The sequence below is a fragment of the Ochotona curzoniae genome, unplaced genomic scaffold (assembly GCF_017591425.1).
Source record: "Ochotona curzoniae isolate NIBS_2020 unplaced genomic scaffold, NIBS_Ocur_1.0 scaffold_4505, whole genome shotgun sequence".
Taxonomy (NCBI): domain Eukaryota; kingdom Metazoa; phylum Chordata; class Mammalia; order Lagomorpha; family Ochotonidae; genus Ochotona; species Ochotona curzoniae.
In genome coordinates, this window is record NW_024467118.1 from 20599758 (window position 1) to 20620405 (window position 20648).

Consider the following 20648-nt stretch of genomic DNA (forward strand, 5'->3'; position numbering starts at 1 on the left):
AATGCTTGAAAATTTAGTATCATATTTTATGGGAAATTTAATGATTTCTTTGGGAATCCTCCTTTTATTTGGGAGTAGAGATGTATACTGTAACATATCTTCACTTTCCAATATGCTAGTCTCCATTTTACTGCTCATCTGTGAGAATATCTATGTATGTATGTTTATCTGTATATCTAGTTGTTTTGTGTTTGTCATGAATGCTGTCTTGTATCAGAAAGAATATATATATTTTTCTTTAGGGAATGGATTATTTCACTGAGCATAGTAACTTCTAATTGGGACTACTTTGTTGTAAATAGTAGAATTTATTCTTTTTTATGCCTGGAAATATTCCATAGAATACATGTACACAGGTTCTTTGCCTGTTTTGATGGGCATCTGGATTGTTTCCATGTCTTTGCTATCGTGGCCTGTGCTTCTAAAAATAGAGGATTGCAGGTCACTTTCATATAAAGATTGCACCCCCTTTGGGTATATCCATAGTGATGGGATAACCAGTTCATGCAGTAAATTAGTTCTCAGTTGTCTTATCACTCTCCTTACTGGCTTCCATAGTTATGACACTAGTCTACATTCCCAACCAATAGTGAAGGGAGGTACCTTAACCACCACATCCTTTGTCAGCAGGTGGTGGTAGCAGACTTCAGAATGTAGACCAATCCCATTCAATATGATATTTATTTGTATTTCCATAATAACTAGGGAGCATCAGGTTATTTTTCATATGTCCATTAGATATCTGATTTGTTCTTTCGGAAAACACCTGCTCAATTTATTTGCCCATCTAATCACAGGATTATTTTGTGATTCTTCACATCATTTCTAACAATGAAGTTCTGGTATATTTCATATTTTTTGGCTGTTTTTTGCATAAAAGTACATTATGTATATTCACTACGTTGACAGCATTTATATATGCATAAATTATTGAAATTTTTCAACGAAAAGAGATGCTGGTATTTGTGAAAATTGTTTATGATTGTGAAAGATAAAATTTCTGTCAAAGCTTTGCATGACTGTATACACAGTGATGACATGCTATTTATTTATTTTATTATTATTTTTATTTGGAAGACAGAGAGACAGAACAAAATATTCCTTCTGTTGGTTCACTCCAGTGATGATATGCCAAGGTTGAGCAAGACTATACTAATATCAATATCTAGGAATTCAGTTTTAGTATCTCAGGTAGGTGGTTGGGACTCAAATATGCAGGAAGTTGGAATTATAAGTGTAGTTGGATTGATAAATGCATTGCTCTTATTTTTTCTGTTAAAAGGATATGTATATTATTATTTTCTACTATATTGGCTAAAACAGGCTATCATATGTTTGTTATTCCTATCTTTTTCAAATAAATACCTTTCAAAATATAAATGAATAAATTTTAAATTACCTGTACTATTGTTTGAGCAGAATATTGTGTTTCTGATTTTGATCTTTTGAGATTTTAGATATTAGGAATTTTATCTTCTGATATGTCACCCTTTGGGATTATGTGTTTGGGTTTTCTGTTTTTTGAAATTATGGCCTAACCGGTCAGATGTATAATGTACACATTAGTCCATAATGAAAATGTTTATCATTTGGAAACAATTTAACACTTTTCAGAAATAAGTGGGGATATATTTATAATATGTATGTTTTATTAAAACCACACTAGTCATTTAAAAAGGCCAGATATTTCCATATGCTGAAACAATACATCTATAGCGTCACTATACAGAATAGAGCCACTAAGACAGCAAAAACTCCTCTCCCATTCTAATTTACACTTCAATATCTATGTGACGGATGTGTGTGTGCATGTTCCAGAATAAGAGCCGTATTTCTGCCTGTGGGGGGTTAGAGATGTGACACCAACTCATCAAAATTTTAAATGTTTGTTCTATATGAAGTTATGTAGTGCATGAATCTTTTAAAATAAGATTACATTCATGTACTGCTTTTATATTTCTTTTAAGAAAGAGCAGAAAATGTCAACACTGATATAATATGTCAGGGAGATTTAAATTTCACTAAAAGTAAAGAATAACTACTGCCTCCATGGAGAGCAGTAAGTTACTAAGACCTAGAGACACCTGTTCATTCCTAGAAGTTGCTTGTTTTTCACATGACTATTTAGAAATTAAAGAGGAGAGAAAATAACCAAAATGTCATTTTCAGCACTTTCACTGTTCTTAACACTATCAGATGTTTTCTACGACTTATGAATGCAGGGCCCGGCCCCCCAAGAGTTAACCTCACCAGACATGCCTGCTGCACTAACCTTGTTTTTTCTATTACTGGTTGTGCTTGAGAAAGCTTGAGAAACTGCCGGCTGTGCAAGCAGGGCACGACGTACCCCCGCATGACAGATGGGTTCATGTTGACCTAACCACAAGCTTCCTGATACATGCCAGACATGCAATGATCAAAGTGGGTGAGAATATCCCCCAGGAGGAACTAGATAGGGTATATTAGAATGGCCTGAAGTTCCAATAAATGGCATTCTTTCACGAATGACCGTGTGTGTGTGTGTGTGTGTGTGTGTGTGTGTGTGTGTGTGTGATTTCTTTTTTAACCCTAGTCCCTCTGCTTGGGGTACACGACGATGTGGGCATTGCCGGCATATGAATACATAGCCTTGTTTACATCTGTGACTTTCAAAATCTATCTCTACCCTCATCTTGTCATCACTAGTAGGGATATACCCTTCCTATTTAATCAGCCCCTTTCTCTGCAGCAATCATTATGAAGTCATTTTAACAGCAAGTGCGAGAAGTGCTAATGAACTGAAAATAACGCTCGCGTGATTCCCCAGAGTCCGTCAGTAGATGCTAACCTCATCCGCTGAATAAAAGTATGCCACAGTGTGGGAGGATGTTAGGGACCATCCTGAGTTTCCTAATCCTTAACATAATGGATTCCGGATGGTTTCCGATCAGAAAACACTGACCAAAGAGGTAAAATTTGCAATTTAATTTAGTTTTAGAAATTCTGTGAATCTTAATGTATATGAGTGAAAACTGAATGTTTAAAGGTAATTCTTTCTATGCATTATCAATGATGCCTGGTCCCTTGAGTTGAAACACATTTCCCTCGAGAGAATGTTTACTTTCATTGAAGAAGGAAGTATGACCGTGAGCATCAGCAAAACTGTGGAATAGCAATTTTTACTGCTCAACCACACCTCCCCACACAAATCCTATCAGGGAAAACAATGATGCATACCCCCCAACTTAACCTTGTACGATTAAGGTGAGAGCTTATAGCACCTAGCATAGCACAAGAATATGAAGAGTGCATGGAACAGTGCAGGAAGAGCAGGTCTCCACTTCTCACATGGTCCACTCACAACTTCAGGATAGCAGATTGAGAGATAATACTCTGAAATCAGGGAACAGGTCCAGAGAGCATCAGAATGCTCCTTAGTGTAATGAAACTCAGCATTGCTGACCCGAGTCCCCTTAGTCCCAGACTCCAACTCAGGCCACAGACACTAACTCCTAGGCCAACATGAATCCCGCAGTCCTAGCTTCCAGATTTGCCCAGCACACATTTATCTGGGTCCCAGCCTCTACTCTCATCTTGAGAGCTCTGGAGTATCCGATGTCTAGATCAATCCACAAATCACCCAGAGTACCCACAAATTTAGACTGCAGTGTTCCACCGTGGGCCTTATTTTAAGCCAGCATTTGAGAAACCAAGTTTCATTCAGGAGATTGCTTATATGTCCAGCCACGATGCTGATGTCTTGACCCAGGTGAAGGCCACATATTCAGACTCTAGGCCCATCCACATGCACCCGAGAAATAGGTCCACTCCAGTGGGTCAAGGATGCAGTCCCAATCTTGCATGATTTAGGCCTATATCACTTACACATCCATACTAACCTTACAAATGGGCCAATGTGTCTGAATATTTGAGCAGCATAACCTCCCAATTTGTGTAAACTCAAATTCATTTATATGACCTGTGGTTTCTTTTTTTCTTTTAAGATTTATTTATTTTATTGGAAAGGCAGATGTACAGAGAGGAGGAGAGACAGAGAGGAAGATCTTCCATCTGTTGATTCACTCCCCAAGTGGCTGCAATGGACTGTGCTGCACAGATCCGAAGCCAGGAGCCAGGAGCCAGGAACTTCTTTCTAGGTCTCCCACGCAGGTGCAGAGTCCCAATGCTCTGGACCATCCTCGACTGCTTTCCCAGGCCACAAGCAGGGAGCTGGATGGGAAGTGGATCTGCTGGGACCAGAACTGGCGCCCATATGTGGTCCTGGCACGTTCAATGCAAGGACCTTAACCATTACGCTATTGCACTGGGCCCATGACCTGAGGTTTCTTACCCACGTATGAATGGAATGCATATAAACCTTAACATCCTTAATGTCACTTGCATCTTCATACTTACATTCCCTAAATTAGATTTAAATGTTGCATCAAATGATCTTGTATTTTACATGACTGTTCGGAGAGAACAAATCATAGTTCTGCTTTTGGCAATGGCTTGTTTCACTGAGCATAATGATCTCTAGTTGGGACCATTTTGTTGCAAATGAGTCATCAGAAAGAATGAGATTTTGTCATCACTATACATACCAATAAAAAATTTAAAATATTTAATGTATTATGTCCTAAGCCACTCGTGCTGTGAATAATCTATAAATATTACATCCAGAGAATGGTTAGGAAATGTGAATTTATCATGGGTATAATGGAAAATCCTACAAAGGGCTTGAAGGGCTTAAGTTATAGTCCGTGTTCATCTGCTGTATATTAAACTACACAGCTCAATAATGTTGGCAAATTTAATTTTCTAAAAGGCTCGAGGTTGTTTTCTGGTACAATGATGATAGGAAAATATGCCAGTGGGTGTTTGAGTCCAGTAAGTCTTGTATTTTAGCAAAGATGTATCAGACAGGATGAAAGACATTCTTGCCAAGTGATTAAATTCTCTGTTGTTAATATTGTTTATAGCCAAAGTAAATAATCATCCTAGAACTGTTATTGACTTTGAACCTGCATACTAAAGATAGACTTCAGGTTCAGTCAATCCTGAAGTAACTGAAAAAAAAACAGACTCATATGGTAGGTGAATGAATAATGAGCTTAGCAAAGTGATGACTTATTTTCAAAGGTATAATAATGAAATCATCATTTTAAATAGGTAATCCTTAACTGAAGTTTGCACAGATTCACATATCTAATTTCACATTTTGAAACAAAAGTAGCTTGTATTTAGATTGTATTCACAATAATATATAGAAGTAAGCATTTAATATATTACAGAAAAATAATTGACATAAGACGTAGAACGTTTGTGATATGATCAGCTGTCATCTTCAGAATTTTATAATGTACAGCTTCCTTTACAGACTACTATGAATTCCATTCTTTCTAACATTATTGTGGCCATGTCATCATTTGAGAATAGCTGCATTAACTAATAAGAAAGGTTTTTTGGAGAAATTATTTTCACCCTAATTGAAAGGTATAAATCATGAATCAGCACAGTGGCAAAGCAGGATTATCTTCCGCCTGTGGTTCTGACTCCTGCACCAATGGTGGCACTAACTGCTCTTGTAGTGAACGGAGATGGGGACTCTGGCCGTGTGAAAAACAGCACACTTCCAGGTTTATTTTAGTCTGAGTCTCCCTTCCTGATGAAGTACCTTTTCAGGCTTCATAAAGGAAGAACATTATTGCCAAAGCTTTTTGTACATAATACTTTCCTGTAGTTTGGGGTTCAAATTCTGCAGAGAAAATAACATTGCTTTACTGTTTTTTTTTGAAAACTACATTGATTAAATCTTTATGCTGTCTCAGAATCCCATTCCGATGTCTGCTGAGGGCTTTGCTCACGAGAAGCGGCTCTTCCCACCACAGTGTTAGTATGGGATAGCCCTTCCCATTACTTTGTTTTCACCTCTTCACCTTCCTTTCTTTTCATGGTCTGAACCAATATATAATACTTTTTGTGTTTTTCTTATTTTCCTTTATTCACCAGTGTAACACAATATTAATAGTGACAACAGATTATTTACATATACATGTATGTGCATATATATGTATATGTTTATGTATATATACAAATACCTTGAGTTTTAACTTATTTTTATATCTGGGGGTCTCATAAATATTGATACAATTAAGTTGTTTCAAGGCAAAATAAGAGAAAATCAATAGAATAACTTTTTCAAGGTTCATAGAAAATGTTATTTTACTGAAAATACAGGTAATATTAAACATATGTTCAAATGTATATAATAGCAACCAGTAAAACAGAGGCAGCAGAAGAAAAAGAATCTCATAGAAAAAATGCCATGGAAGATTAAAAAACTGAATAATAATTTAAATAATGAGAGTGCACGCAGAATAACAAAAACCAATGCTAACATTAATGTGCTCCTCCAAATCCTGTTTTTGGCTTCCTGCAAGGACCTACTTGAATTTCCTGCCGACACTTAGAACTCAACATGTCTGCAACCAAATCAGTTATTTTCTCTATCTTTTCTGTGTTCCCATCACTGTCAATATCATCATTATACTCATAACTCAGCGGGATCTTAAATATATAGTCAGCTTTGATTTCTTCTTCTAGTACTTTGTCGGTTGTATCCAAAGTCTGTATTAAAAGTCCTTTTACAAAGCAATTTTCAACTTTTGTGCCTAGTTCAGTTATCTGTCAGTACAGTCAGAACCATTCTCATGTCTAAACCACTCTTCTTGAATAATCACTATACAAGGTTTTTGCTTGTCAAACAATTTATTACTTTATTTGTTAGATTAATAAAGCAATTTAAAATTTTTGTTTGAAAAGCAGAGTTCAGAGAAGAGAGACAAGAGTCACAGAGAGACAGAGAGACAGAGAATGTGAGAGAGAGAGAAAGAAAGAAAGACTTAAGTTTTCCAAGAAAGACAAATTCATCCATTTGCTGAATCAACTCCTAATGACCACACAATGCCAAAACTGAGCCAATCTGAAGCTAGGAACCAGGAGCTTCACCAGATCCCCCTCAAGGGTGCAGGACTCTAAGGACATGGGCCATCCTTCGCTGCTTTCTCAGGCCACAATCGGGAAGCTAGATTGGAGGTGGATAATGTGTGACACAAACTGGCACTTCTATGGTATACTATCCTTGATTTTTTTTTTTTTTAACTTGCTGAAGCTTTGGGCCCAAGGCGGTGATTTAGCAAGCTAACCCTCCACCCTCTGGCAGCAGAATTCCATATGAGATCCAATGGATGAAGCCCCTTCTGTCTATCCTTCTTTCTGTTTCTGTCAAATAGGACTTTCAAATAAACATAAATGTATTTTTGAAAGTTGAAATTGCTTTTTAATTAGTCATACATTTGATATGTTTCACAACTGAATGTAACTGACTTCAGCTTTATTTCTGAGTAAATCTTGGTTTATCATTCACTGCTTTCTTGTTACAGCCTTTGCAGATTTTATATTTTTTCTTGAGGAAATTTGGGTAGTTTATGTTTTTAAAAAATGTGTTGATTTAGTTAATTGTGAGATTTTTTTATTGCATAATTGTTTATACAATTTACTCATTGTCTTGTCTAGGTTCTTTAGAATATCAGTAGTAACATACTTCTTTATACAGAACATAAAGAAAAACAGGATTCTTCTTACTTCGTGTGATTTCAGCTGTCTACTAAGCATTTTCTGTAACATCAAATAAACGTGGGCTGTTTCGAGTTTCTGAGATGTTTTCTTAGCTCTTACTTTGCTTGTCCATTTTATGTTTCCTTCTTTTTCTGTAGCTTAATGTGAAAGCACATTTAATTAGTTTAAAATTATTCTTTTTAAACTCAGACATTTGCAGCCACAAATTTAATTGTAACAACTACATAGTGTATATGTAAGTTTTGCTCTATTTTGATTTAACATCCATTCATCTCACAATATTTTATAAGTTTTCTTTTGGCCTCTTATTTGATCCACTGTGTGTTTCTGGATACACACATATATATACACACACAAATATATATATACACATATATAGAAATATATACATATATATGTATACATACACATATATGTATAGTTACATATATATAGTTACAAATTTCTATGTGTAAATGAATTTTTTAAAGTTGGAATTTTAATTTCATGTAACTGTAGTTCAATAGAATTGTAAGTATTCCCAGCTTCCTCTGCAATGCATTTGGTCCTGTTTTTGGCCCCGAATATGGTTTATCTTGAAAAACACAGACATTCTTGTGCTTTGGAGTAGGACGACTACAGAATGGCTTCTGTTGACACGGTTTCCTTGATTATCTGCCAATATCACCAAAGGTGATACTGATACCTATAAATCTTAGTTTTGAATTGTCAATTTTATTGTAATTTTAACAATTTATATAGATATTTGAGGTTAAGAGCGTGTTATAGTTCTATAAAGTCTGTTTTGTTGCTTTGTACAACCACTTCGGAAACTACCTTGGGGATGGTGTCTTAAGGGGAGAGATGAGAAAGTGAAGCAGACTATTACTAGGAATGTGTTGGGACTTGGCAAAGATCTCTCCGTGTGTATCATTTTGCACTTGTGTGTTAGTTCAGCTTATCTTGCTGGTTACAACTAGTCTCCTCACTCTTGACAGCAGCGAAAGCAAACGTCATAAATTTTTTTACAACAAATGCATGAGAATTAGGGCGATCTGCAGAGCATACTCTATCCAACCAAAGATTGCAAGCACTGTGAAGGAAGATCTTAGAGAAGGGGTTGAGCAACCTCCGTTCTTGGGATGAGGCTTTTTGCACACTACACAACTGTCCTAGGCTGTCCATTGGCTACCAGCATCCTGATGTACACATCTCTCCCTGCTACAATGCTTCAGAGCTGAGAATCTGAAACAAACATGCTGAAACGTCACATAGCTTGCTTCAGATGCAAAACTTGGAAACATTTTTACCAAAACAGCATAACTTTAAATTTTGGCGACTTTTCACTATTAATTCAGATTATGAATTAATTCAGATCATGGATAATCAGATCCAGCTTATTATTATCTGACTGGCTTGATTTGAGCAGCTTTCCTGGTGTCTCTGAAGCTTTTAAGAAGGCAATGATTAAGATGTCATTTTCTGCCATCCAGGGAGTGGTTATGATGATCTATAGGATGCTGATCTATGAGCCAAACAATTTATATTAAGGAGGACATGTGAAAATGTTTTCCTGTCTTCACTACAAAATGATTAAGATATTTTGCGTTATTGTCACACCGAGTTTTATGCTGTGGAACTACTTCCCAAGGCTCAATATATTTTAAAAAGATGTCTATAATCATTTTGTTGTTTTTATTCTAAAAGTGCATTTTAATTGCCTCGTGACAATTCAAAATATCTGATAGTGAGTTTTTTCAAATTATTATTGACACTTTTTTCAATTCTTGACTGCTCCTAATTCTCACTCTTTCATGTGCTGTTTATTCACCAGACTAATACTTAAAATGTGACAATGACTCCACTCATTGTATTTGATATTTTATGGTTCATGTGGATCTCGGTTGTTGCAGATGAATATAAAAATCGTAAAGCTTTCCACTTCAAGTTTAATAAAAATTATGTTTAATTTAGCTAAATTTTGAAAATAATGTTATGCAGCGACTAAAACATTGATTATAAAGCAATTATTTTTCTATTTATTTATTGATATTTGCACATGAAATGAATAATTTATTTCATGTTTTGGGATGGGCTTTGTGTGATGACAGCATAAGCCACCGCCTATAATGCTTCAACACTGCTGCAAAGGGATGCAGGTTCGAAGCCCAGGTATTCTGCTTCTGATCTAGCAGGGGGGGAGCTGCAGTGCTCAGGCCCTTGCACCCACACGGCAGATGAGTACCCCGGCTGCTGGATTTGATCTGGACCAGCCTTCCCTGTTCAAACTATTTGGGTGGTGAGTCAACAGAGGGAAGATTTCTCTCTTTCTGTAACTCTTTCAGATAAATTTAAAACAAACAAAAAATATGCAAAAGTTAATTTATCTCTTTGTGTGTCTCTTTTTGGTAAATTATAAATCACAGTATCACCAGCCTCTTGGATCACTAGGAGTTCATGGGTATTAATTGATGCAAACCACAAAATTTAATTTCTACTACAGAAAAAGAACTCAATAAATGTTAAACTATTTTGATCAGTAGAAATTAACCTCCCGCTATGCTTTGTAGTTAGTATTACAAATTATCCTTACACTCAAATTGCTTTTGTACCTTCAGGAAAATTTCTAATTCTGTCAAAAAAAATACGGTAGACATTTTCCATGACTTTTATTTTATTCATTTTTGTTGTCTAAACTTGCCTCATGTGTTGAATAGTTTTATCAGTTATTTTTATATTCTTTTAGTAAACCAAAACTTTCTTTTAATTCATTTGAATTAAAGAACTTTCTTACATTTTAAGCAAAGCAAATATAAACAAATGTGTCTTAAGAATTTTTTTAAAAAACCTGCTTAATCTGCAATGATTAAAGTAAGTTCTGTTTAATTCTTGATATCACTAGCACGTTTAATGTTACAGTTGATTGGCTACATACTCTGCAACAATTTAAATTGATAAGGTATGGCATGAACCCTCTTGACCAAATTCACAGTAATAATTAAGTAGCTTTGACTTTGAGTATGCTACAATTGGTTCTTGAAAATTTGTTATTTAAAAATATTTTTAAATACCTTTTAAAAATAAGTATTGGGGCCCAGCGTGATAGCATAATGGCTAAGGTCCTCGCCTTGCGCACCTGGGATCCCATATGGAGCTGGTTCTAATACTGGCGGCCCTGTTTTCCATCCACCTCCCTGCTTGTGGCCTGGGAAAGCAGTCGAGGACGGCCCAAAGCCTTGGGCCCCTGCACCTGTGTGGAAGACCCGGAAGAAGCTCCTGGCTCCTGCCTTCGGATTGAGTCAGCACCAGCTGTTGCAGCCGCTTGGGGAGTGAAACATAGGATGGAAGATCTTCCTCTCTGTCTCTCCTCCTCTCTATATATCCGCCTTTCCAATAAAAATAAATAAATCTTTTAAAAATGAGTATTCTCTATTTCTACAAATACTAATTTAATTCATTTTAAAAATGGATACTAATGCACAAGCTATTGATTTTCATTATGTAATTTTTTGTTGAATTTTACTTATTTTTATTTTAAATGCAGTTACAGAAGGCGAAGGAGAGAGAGAGTGAGCTCTTCTGTCAATTACCTAGTCCCCAAATGGCCGCAATGGCCAGAGAGTGTGACTGGTTGGAATCCAGGGGATAGGTGCCAAGAGTTTCTTCTTGGGCTCCCGTATGGGTGCAGGACTTCAAGAGCTTGAGCAATCTACACTACCTTCTCTGGCCATGCCCAGAGTTATTGGATAGCAAGTGGAATAGCCAATATATGAATATAAGCCCATATCAGAGGCTGGCACTGACGGTGGTGACTCCCCCTACTATGCCAAAGCAGCAGCCTGGCTTTTGTTTTTGATAGTTTGTAGATTATATAGTGTGAGCTTGGGAAGAGAGGGAAGGTGAACTTTCATGAAATGAATGCATCCGGTAAGATTCTCTGCCTGTTACTAGGCATAATCCTGTTGTTTTCCATTTTTCTGGTGAAAATATTGAGCTGTAGGTAAAATGATATGCTTCTAGCTACATAATCAGTGTTGGAACCAAGATTTGATTTCAAATAGGCATAGTTGAATTCTGAAGCCATTAGACTATGAAGTATGCAGAGGCAAACATTAAATATTCATTTATTCCTTCATTAAACACATGGCAATTATCTGTTTCACACAAATGAGAAATTATGCAACATCCAAGTAACGCAAAAAAGAATAATTTCCTTTATTTAATTGGCTCTCAGAATAACATTACATCAGTTTACATCTTTCCTACTCTCTAAAATGATCAAGTCAGACTGAAGGAGAAAAAAAAAAACGAAAGTGAAGCTTTACACACCATGGACAGATAAGATCTAGCACAGAGGTATTTTGTTTATTTCTTATAGTGTAGGAATTAATTGCACATACTTCAAGAGTTCTGTTACTATGGTTATCTTATGAATGTGTCTTTACATAATGAAACCTCCAGTTAAAGCCCTAACCATCATTAGATGGATCATTAGAAGATCTTTGAAACCGCAATAGGAAGGATTCTGTGCTGTCACTTTTCTGCAATGAGAATCGAAACTGAATGCTCTTGCTTCTTGTTTTCAAGGCAGTAATCATATGGATATATATTTGAGCTGAAGAATTATTCTGTGGATAATATTATTATGGTAAAAATCAATGAATTTGTGGGGCTAAGCAGATTAGAATGACCTGGGGCCACCTAGGGGCACATCAGTTATTAATGACACAGCTGAATTCAATGTAAGATGGTGGAGATACTCTGCATTTTTGTAGTATTGTAAAACATTCAGATTTCAGATTTTCTGCCTTTGAAAACTTGCTTTACCATTTTTTTATAATGATACAACGTTCAAACAAAGAGCGAGAGGAAGCTTGAAAGACATCTTAATCACAATGAATTTTTACTCTAGTCTGAAGAGATTTACTTCTTAGCCTTAAAATCAACATGCTGATATTTTTACTTTTAAGAGGATTTTAGGAGATAAAAAGTCTAGGCATGAGATAAATAAACAGAGGCTCAAAAATAGGGATAAAAACACACACTAACCTCTGGGGCATCCAATTATTTTCACTGTGGGATAACCTTTTGGCATTCATCTGTGGACCCTTCAAAACAGTTTTGTACAGTACAGTTTTAAAATGAGTGCTTTTAATTTTTTTTTTGTCAGTTTCTGAATCAGTAAGAGTAAGGAGACCATTTGGCCTCAAACTATTCTTTACTTTCTGCAGAATTAACTACCCCTAGTAAATGTTTTCTGCTTTGTGCTAATTTAAAGCTTTTCCCCCATACCTGCGCTTTAAGTGTGAGTGGGCTTATTGTAATGCCCCTTGACAATAACTAGTTTATCACTTAGCACTATGGCTTATAAAGGAAAAACAAAACAGAACAAGAAAACCAAACGACATTCTTTTGAATCCTTGACTGGTCCAACTCAAAGCAAGTTATTTCAATATGTGGATATGTTTTTCTAAAAAAAAAGTAACCCACACATGTACATTTATTCTAGAGATTACATATATTGGAGTCTCCCTACAGGTACAGCCTGATTATAAATTATGCAAACCCTCAAAGTCGGTTATAGAGTATGCACTGAGAAAAATCTGTATAGCCTTAAAAGGACAAGTGCAATATGATGTAATTTATTTGACCAAATTGATCATCCAGAAATTGTGCACTTTATATGTAATTGTGCATATAATTATAGCATTTTAAATATTATCTTCATTTATTTTTATTGAAAGGGTTCAGTAAAAGTTTGATGTAAATAACCTTTATAAAAGCCTTCAAAAATGTTGATTTTTCATCCAAAAACTTTTATTTCCCTTCTCTTTCAGCTGTCTCTATGATGCGTCTTGCATGTTTTCACATTGTATTGCTCTTTGGCCTGAGACTTCAGTCTTCAGATTTGTCTTTCTCTCTAGAATTTAATCTTAAGATGCCTACACAGTTCCAGCAGGCTTGATACTAAGTTGCTTTTAATACATCCCAAGCACATACCTTCAAGGCTGTGTTGATTCTCAGAGCCTGATGTCTATTCATCCACCTGCTGGTTGATCAGATCCACCACAGGTAACCAAACATCTGTTCATGTTCTTGTGTTCTTCGGCTTAATAAGCGCTGCCTTTGCATATCCAAATGCAGGAAACTTAAAGCTTTCCTTTCTCCTTCACCTTCAGTACGCCATTGCTCCCTAAGTGCTCGAATTTTTCATTTTTTCTAACCTAACAATTTGTAGTGCTTTTCATACATGATGGAATCTAGTAACGTACCAGTGTTGTTTTCTATTTCTAGGTAGGAATAAGCATTTTTAGCATCCTCTGAACCATTCAATATGGTTGAAACATGCTCAATGAAATGCGAGACAAAATGATGCTATTAACTTCTACACCCTGACATTCAAACGCTTGTTAAATAGGAATGGCTACCATTCTACATTAACTGGTTAACAAAAATACATTTCATTATATGTATTAACTAAATTAACTAAAATATATGTTCATTGGAAATTAACAAATTAATTGGAAATACATTAACTAAACTACATTTTCATTGGAAAGTGTCCAACAGAAAATTTCAGAAAATGTTAGATGGCTGTGTGTTAGGAGTTGATTCAACAAAGGAAATATTCTGTATGTATACAATTCAGTACACTCGTACCTGTGGCTCACCTCCATGAACAATGCTTGTCTGAGACTTACACCATTCATTTTTGTTTTTAGTTTTAAGTAACTGCACTTTAGCTGCTGTGGCCAGTGGCAGCTTAAGACAACAGTTTTTGAGTTGCTGTGCCAGAAGATGAAATAAGCAAACCCTGAATGGAATCTTTGACTTGGCAATTGAAGGTTAGAATATCCTATCCAAGTTGAAATTATATTAGTAAGAAATGCAACCAAATTTTTAAAAAGCAATCTTTTTTTTTTTTTTTTTAACCAACAGGGAGGCACACAGAGAAAACAAAACAAAACAAAACAAAACAAAATCTTACTTCTGGTTACCTCTCCAAATGTGTGCATTGTGAGCTGGACCAGACTGGACTTAAAATAAGTCTTCCAAGTAAGTGGTAGAATGTGAATTATTTGAACTATTGCCACTGCCTCCTGGGCTAGAAAAGTGATTTCTAAGAATAGATTTATGAATCATGTTGGATTATTTTTTGGCTGATTCCAATTAAAAGGTGAAAATGGCCCAGTTTAAAAACTGGAACGGAAGATAATTCAGACCAGAGTTAAAATTGAAAAAACCCTTAAGAAATCTATTCCCTGAATTTCAAAAAACAAAATATAGTAAATAAGGACATTAATGTTTTCAAGTAAGTATCATATAACAATAAGTGTTAGACTATGCATTAAGGCAAATATAACCACAAACCAGAAAAATAAACAAAACAAAACTGTTGGGGGCTAAGGAGCTCATAGCACTTGTTAAGCTAAGCAGTAACGGGATCTGGACTTGTGGTTACAGCAGAAGCACATGCTCAACATTTAACCCTGAGAAACACTTGGACTAAGAAGGGTTGGGCTCAGCTATATGGACTGAGTAGAACTAGGTTCAGCTATAAGCAACTGAGCTCAGCTGTGTGCAATTGCTTGGCTAAAGGGCTTTGTGGGAAAGGTATATAAGGTGAGGGGAAGGAGTAATAGAGAGAAGTGAGAAACATGACGGAGGTGAGAGACTTCTGCCATCGCTGGTTTCCTGCTGGTGCTTCATCCTCAGGCCCTCTCACTGTCCACGTTACTGACTCTACTGGCTGGAGCACAAGACAAAGAGTGCTTGATCAGATTTTAAAGCATCCACAGCAAAATGTATGACACAACAAATTAAAGAAATTAAAATTGGAACTGGGGCATTAAAGTTCTCCCTGTTTGAAGATGACATGCTTCCCTACTCATAATCAAATGATTGAATTAAAAGACTATTGGAACTCATAAGAGGTAGCAGCATAAAAGATCAACATAAATTGATGTCATGAGTATACACAAATCCCATGGTTCAGAAAGCAAGTAAATACAGTTCCCCTTAAAATAGTGGAGAGGAATCTCAAATATCTCAGGTTAAGCTAACGAAAACTGCAGAAGACCCCCATAACGAAAATTACAAAACATTAAAAAAATAAATAGAAGACATTAAAAGAAGGAGAAACTTACCATGTTCCTGGATTGGGAAGATCAACATCCATCCATCAAGATTACCAAAAGTAATATACAGATTCAACATGAGCTCAATTTAAATCCCAACAATATTATTCTCAGAAATAGGAAAGGTGTTGCAGAAGTTTATCTGGAACATCAAGAGGCCATGAATAGCCAAAGCTTTCTTGAAGAATAAAACTCAAGATGGAAGAATCACAATTTCGGGCCTCAAGACATACTACAGAGCACCGCTCATCAAAACAGACTGGTACAGTACAAAACAGGGTCCATGAATGCAACAGATTAGAAACCCCAGAAGGGGGTCCACACATGTATAGTCAATCAATCTTTGGTAAGAGAGCTGGAAATGATCCAGGGGTAAATCATGTTCTCTTCATCAAATGCTGATGGAACGATCGGATACCAGCCTGTAGAGATAACAAGCAACACTCCCACTAGTCACTTTACAAAAATTAGCTCTAAATGGATCAAGAACCTAAATCTGCACCCAGAAACCTTCAAACTGATAGAGGAAAACATAGGAGACACTCTCCAAAATATACAAATTTGGAAAGACTTATAAAGTCACCGAAAGCACAGGGAGTCAAAGCCAAACTAAACAAACGGGACAAGCAAGCTGAGAAGCTCCTGCACTGCACAAGAAATGATCAACGGAAGAAACAACCAACAGAAGAACAGGAAATCTTTGCACATTACACAACTCGTAAGGGAATAATATCCAGGGTTTACAGAGAACTTCATAGACTCATTGACAGAAAACAAAACAAACCGAAAAAGAGTGCTGTCAAGCAGTGGGCAAAGGAAATGATGGATAATTTTTTAAAAGAACAAATTGAAGTAGCTAATAGACATTAAAATATGCCCAGGCTTATTACTTCTTAGGGAAATATAAATGAAAGACACATTGAGGTTCCACCTAACTCCAGGGGTATTCGTTTACAATCAAAACTACATTCACATTGCTTGTCAATGTGGATGTGGGAAGAAAAACACCGTCTTTCACTGTTGATGAGGTGTAGGCTAGTATTCCCACTATGAAAGTCAGTATGGAGAATGCTAAGCGTACTGAAAATTGACCTACTGTGTGACACAGATATTCTAATTCTGGGAATAGATCCAAAAGAAATGTAATCTGCCCAGAAGACAGGAGTCTGCCCTTGTCCATACCTACAATGTCACAATACACTTGAATAGCAGAATGATAAACTTAGGATTGCATGCGAAAGGTTATGCTATTTTAATGATATATGCAAATCAATATGTGTCGGGGGGAAGAGACTTGTGAAAGGGGAGGAAGGGAAATTAACCCCATAGTCTGTGGTACAATATCATAAAATTAAAACAATAATAATAATAAAAAACAAGAATCAAATTAAAAAAAATAACTCAAGGAAAAGTAAATACTTTGAGACAATTCCAACCATCACTTCTACTTATTTTTTGCTTGAATCACATGCTAATTAATAATGTACAATGAATAATAATAAACAAAACCTTAGATACTAAAAGCTAAGGAGTTGGGCCCGGCGCAGTGGTACAAGTGGTTAAGGTCCTCGCCTTGCACGCCCCGGGATCCCATATGGACACAGGTTCTATCCCAGCAGCCCTGCTTCCCTTCCAGCTCCCTGCCTGTGGCCCAGGAAAGCAGTCGAGGACGCCAAAGGCTTTGGGACCCTGCACCCATGTGGGAGACCTGGAAGAGGCTCCTGGCTTCGGATTGGCATAGCATCGGCCGTTGTGCTCACTTGGAGAGTGAATCATCGGATGGAAGATCTTCCTCTCTGTCTCTCCTCTCTGTATATCTGCCTTTTCGATAAAAAAAATAATAAAAATAAATCTTTAAATGCTAAGGAGTCAAAACTTCAAGATTTTATATTATACATAAATTAAGCATCAGTGAACTGGGAACTAGAGAGCGTTGAAAGAGAAGTTATTCTAACATTCCGCAAGTAACTTCCGTTAAATCTCGAATCAATGCTAACTTTCGCATGAGCATGAAAAGACACTGAAAAAATGCAAGGAAAGACAATTGATAACAAGATTAAAGTCTACAGATCTTTCTAATAATCTCAAGTGACAGATTTATGTTAGAGTTTAAAAAGAGGACCCACATGAAAAATTCTGTAAAGAATTAGTAAAGGCACTAGTGTGGTGGTTTAGTCAACTCATCTTCCACCTGCAGCACTGACATCACACTTGGGTGACAATCCATGTCCCAGTGGCTCTATTTCTAACCAAGCCATCTACTTGCAGGTGGAGAAAGCTGCAGAGGATGGCTCAGATCCTTAGTGCCCTGAAATCCATGGACTTTGGAGACTAGGAAAAAAAAAATTACGGCTCCTAATTTCAGATTGGCTCAACACTGGTTGTTTCAGGCATTTAGGGGGTGAAACAGATCATTTTCTGTCTCCCTTTTTGTGTAAATGTGCCTTTCAAATAAAAATATAAATAAATCTGAAAAAAAGTGAATATATACATAATCCTTGCTACTTGGCCCAGTACCTTATTAAATCAAAACAGGCTACTTTATTTTAAACGTCTCCTTGAGGAAAATTCTCTCCTGTGGTAAAAAGAAGATACAGTTAGATTATCCTAGAAATTTTTGACACCTTGCCAGACACTGAATAAGCAATTCTCTATGAATGTCAAGAGAAAAGAACAGATGAGCAAATTGTTAGAGAAAAGGATAAAATAGGAATGTACGAGATGAGCCGAAGTTTGCAGACTATTAACTGTGAGCAGTAAAACAACCACACTTATTAATCATAAGTGACTATAAAACACGTTCAATACCTAATAATCCAAAAAGTAAATGATAATACTAAACACAATATTGATTTTATTAATTTTATAAACATAATCTTCATTTCATATATTTTTCATATATTTCCAAAGTTGATGAAATTTTAATTATGTGCAAGAATCATCTTAAACTCAAAAAGGCTCCCTTTATAAAACAAATAATTATATAATCCATATAAAGTAGCCGTAAAGAAGTGAAGGCACCGCTCGGAGGGTCATTGCCCATATTAGATAGCCTGAATTCGCATTGTGGCTCTACTTGTGATTCCAGTTTTGTACAATATTGGCAGCATTGGGTGATAGGTCAAGTACTCAGTTCTCTAGTATCCCTATGAGAGACCTAGATGAGTTCCAGAGTCCTGATATTAGCCTAAGCATACCTAGATGTTGTGGGAATCTAAGTAGTTAACCAACAGAGAGAAGATTCTTTCGTTTCCATCTAAATCTTTTTCAAATAAATGTAACTAAATAAGATTTTTCAAAAACCACAAAGAACAGGCAAAAACTGTTTGGGAAGACAATGGGGATACTGAAAAAGGAAACAACATGGATAGCTTCTCATATTTTTAATCCTGAACACCAGGGTGGATTGCAATGGTGCAACAGAAAACGGGCAATATCAGCAAGTGATGGTTCGTTTATTTGCAGAAATCTCTACTCTTTAGTGCCTGTAATTCTAGGTTAAAAAAAAAAAGTTATTCTAATATACTGTTGCTGGGAAATTAAACTATTTCAGCCACTTTGGAGGGTACTTATGGGGATTCCTCCAAAATTTGAAAATATGCCTAACACATGACCCAGCCATTCCACTCCTTGGAATTTGCTACAAGTAAGTGAAATCAACACATAATATAAGAGCTATCTTCACCTCCACATTTAAAGAAGATCATCTCATAATAGCTAAAATATGAAATTAACTCAGACTCCCTTCACATGATGACTATATAAAGAACATGTGTCATATATATATATATGACGGAATACTGCTCAGCCATTTAAAAATGAAGTTTTGTCTTTTGCAGAATATGCACCACTGGAAGAATTATGTTTGGTGAAATAAGCCAGTCCTGAAAAGACGTATTTCCCATCTTTTCATTCATTCTCCAAATGTTCACAAGAGCAAGAGCTGAGTCACTCAGAAACCAGGAACCAGGAGCTTCTGGGTCTGCCACGTGGACACAGCGGCCCAAGGACTAGGGCCATCCTCCACTGCTTTCCCAGGCCATAGGAGGGAGCTGGGTTGAAAGTGGAAAGCTGGGACACTAATCTGAACTCTTTGGGGATGGTGGCAGTGCAAGCAGACCATAAGTTTGCGAAGTCATAGCTTTCCCCACCCAGTTCCTTCACATATAGCCTATCTGATAACATTTTTTATGAATGCATCCAATTTTTAGGCTCATGGTGTTGGGAAGTTGATTAACAATTTAATCTTCAAGCTACACACAAAGTCTCACTCAGATTATGTTTTAAAAGTTAGCCCTATCTTCAGACTAGAGAAGGTTTCCCCAAGAGGCCACTAAACTTATCTGGACAATAAGACGCTGGACTTTATGCTAGATATGTGTTTGCAAGGAACGAATCTCAACTGAACTTGAACTGTGGTTATGCAACAAGGTGGAGGAATCCACCATGGGGGGAGGGGTATGGGAGGGGTGGGGGGAATCCCCAGTGCCTATAAAACTGTATCACATAATACAATGTTAACAACAATTAAAAAAAGAAAAAGTAAAAAAAAAAAAAAGAAATTTACATTTCCCTATTGGCAGTGAGTATTTTCAGCTGAATTTCCTAGAGAAAATGCATTCAAACTCTAAGACAGAGTACAGATTTTTCATCTCTCAGTTTATATATTTCCTTTTGTCTCTGTCTCCAATGCTGCAGAATGTACAACATATAGAGGTTTCTAAGATTTAATAGGAAGAAACGCTGCAATGATCTAAATTATTTTGTATTAATTATATGTTGATTAGTAACATGTTTAATACATTGGGTTCAATAAACCTATTATCAAAATTAATTTCTTATTTAAATTGTACTGTCAATTGGTATGGCTTCTCGGGAATTTGGAGTCACATTCATTCCCATTACATTTGT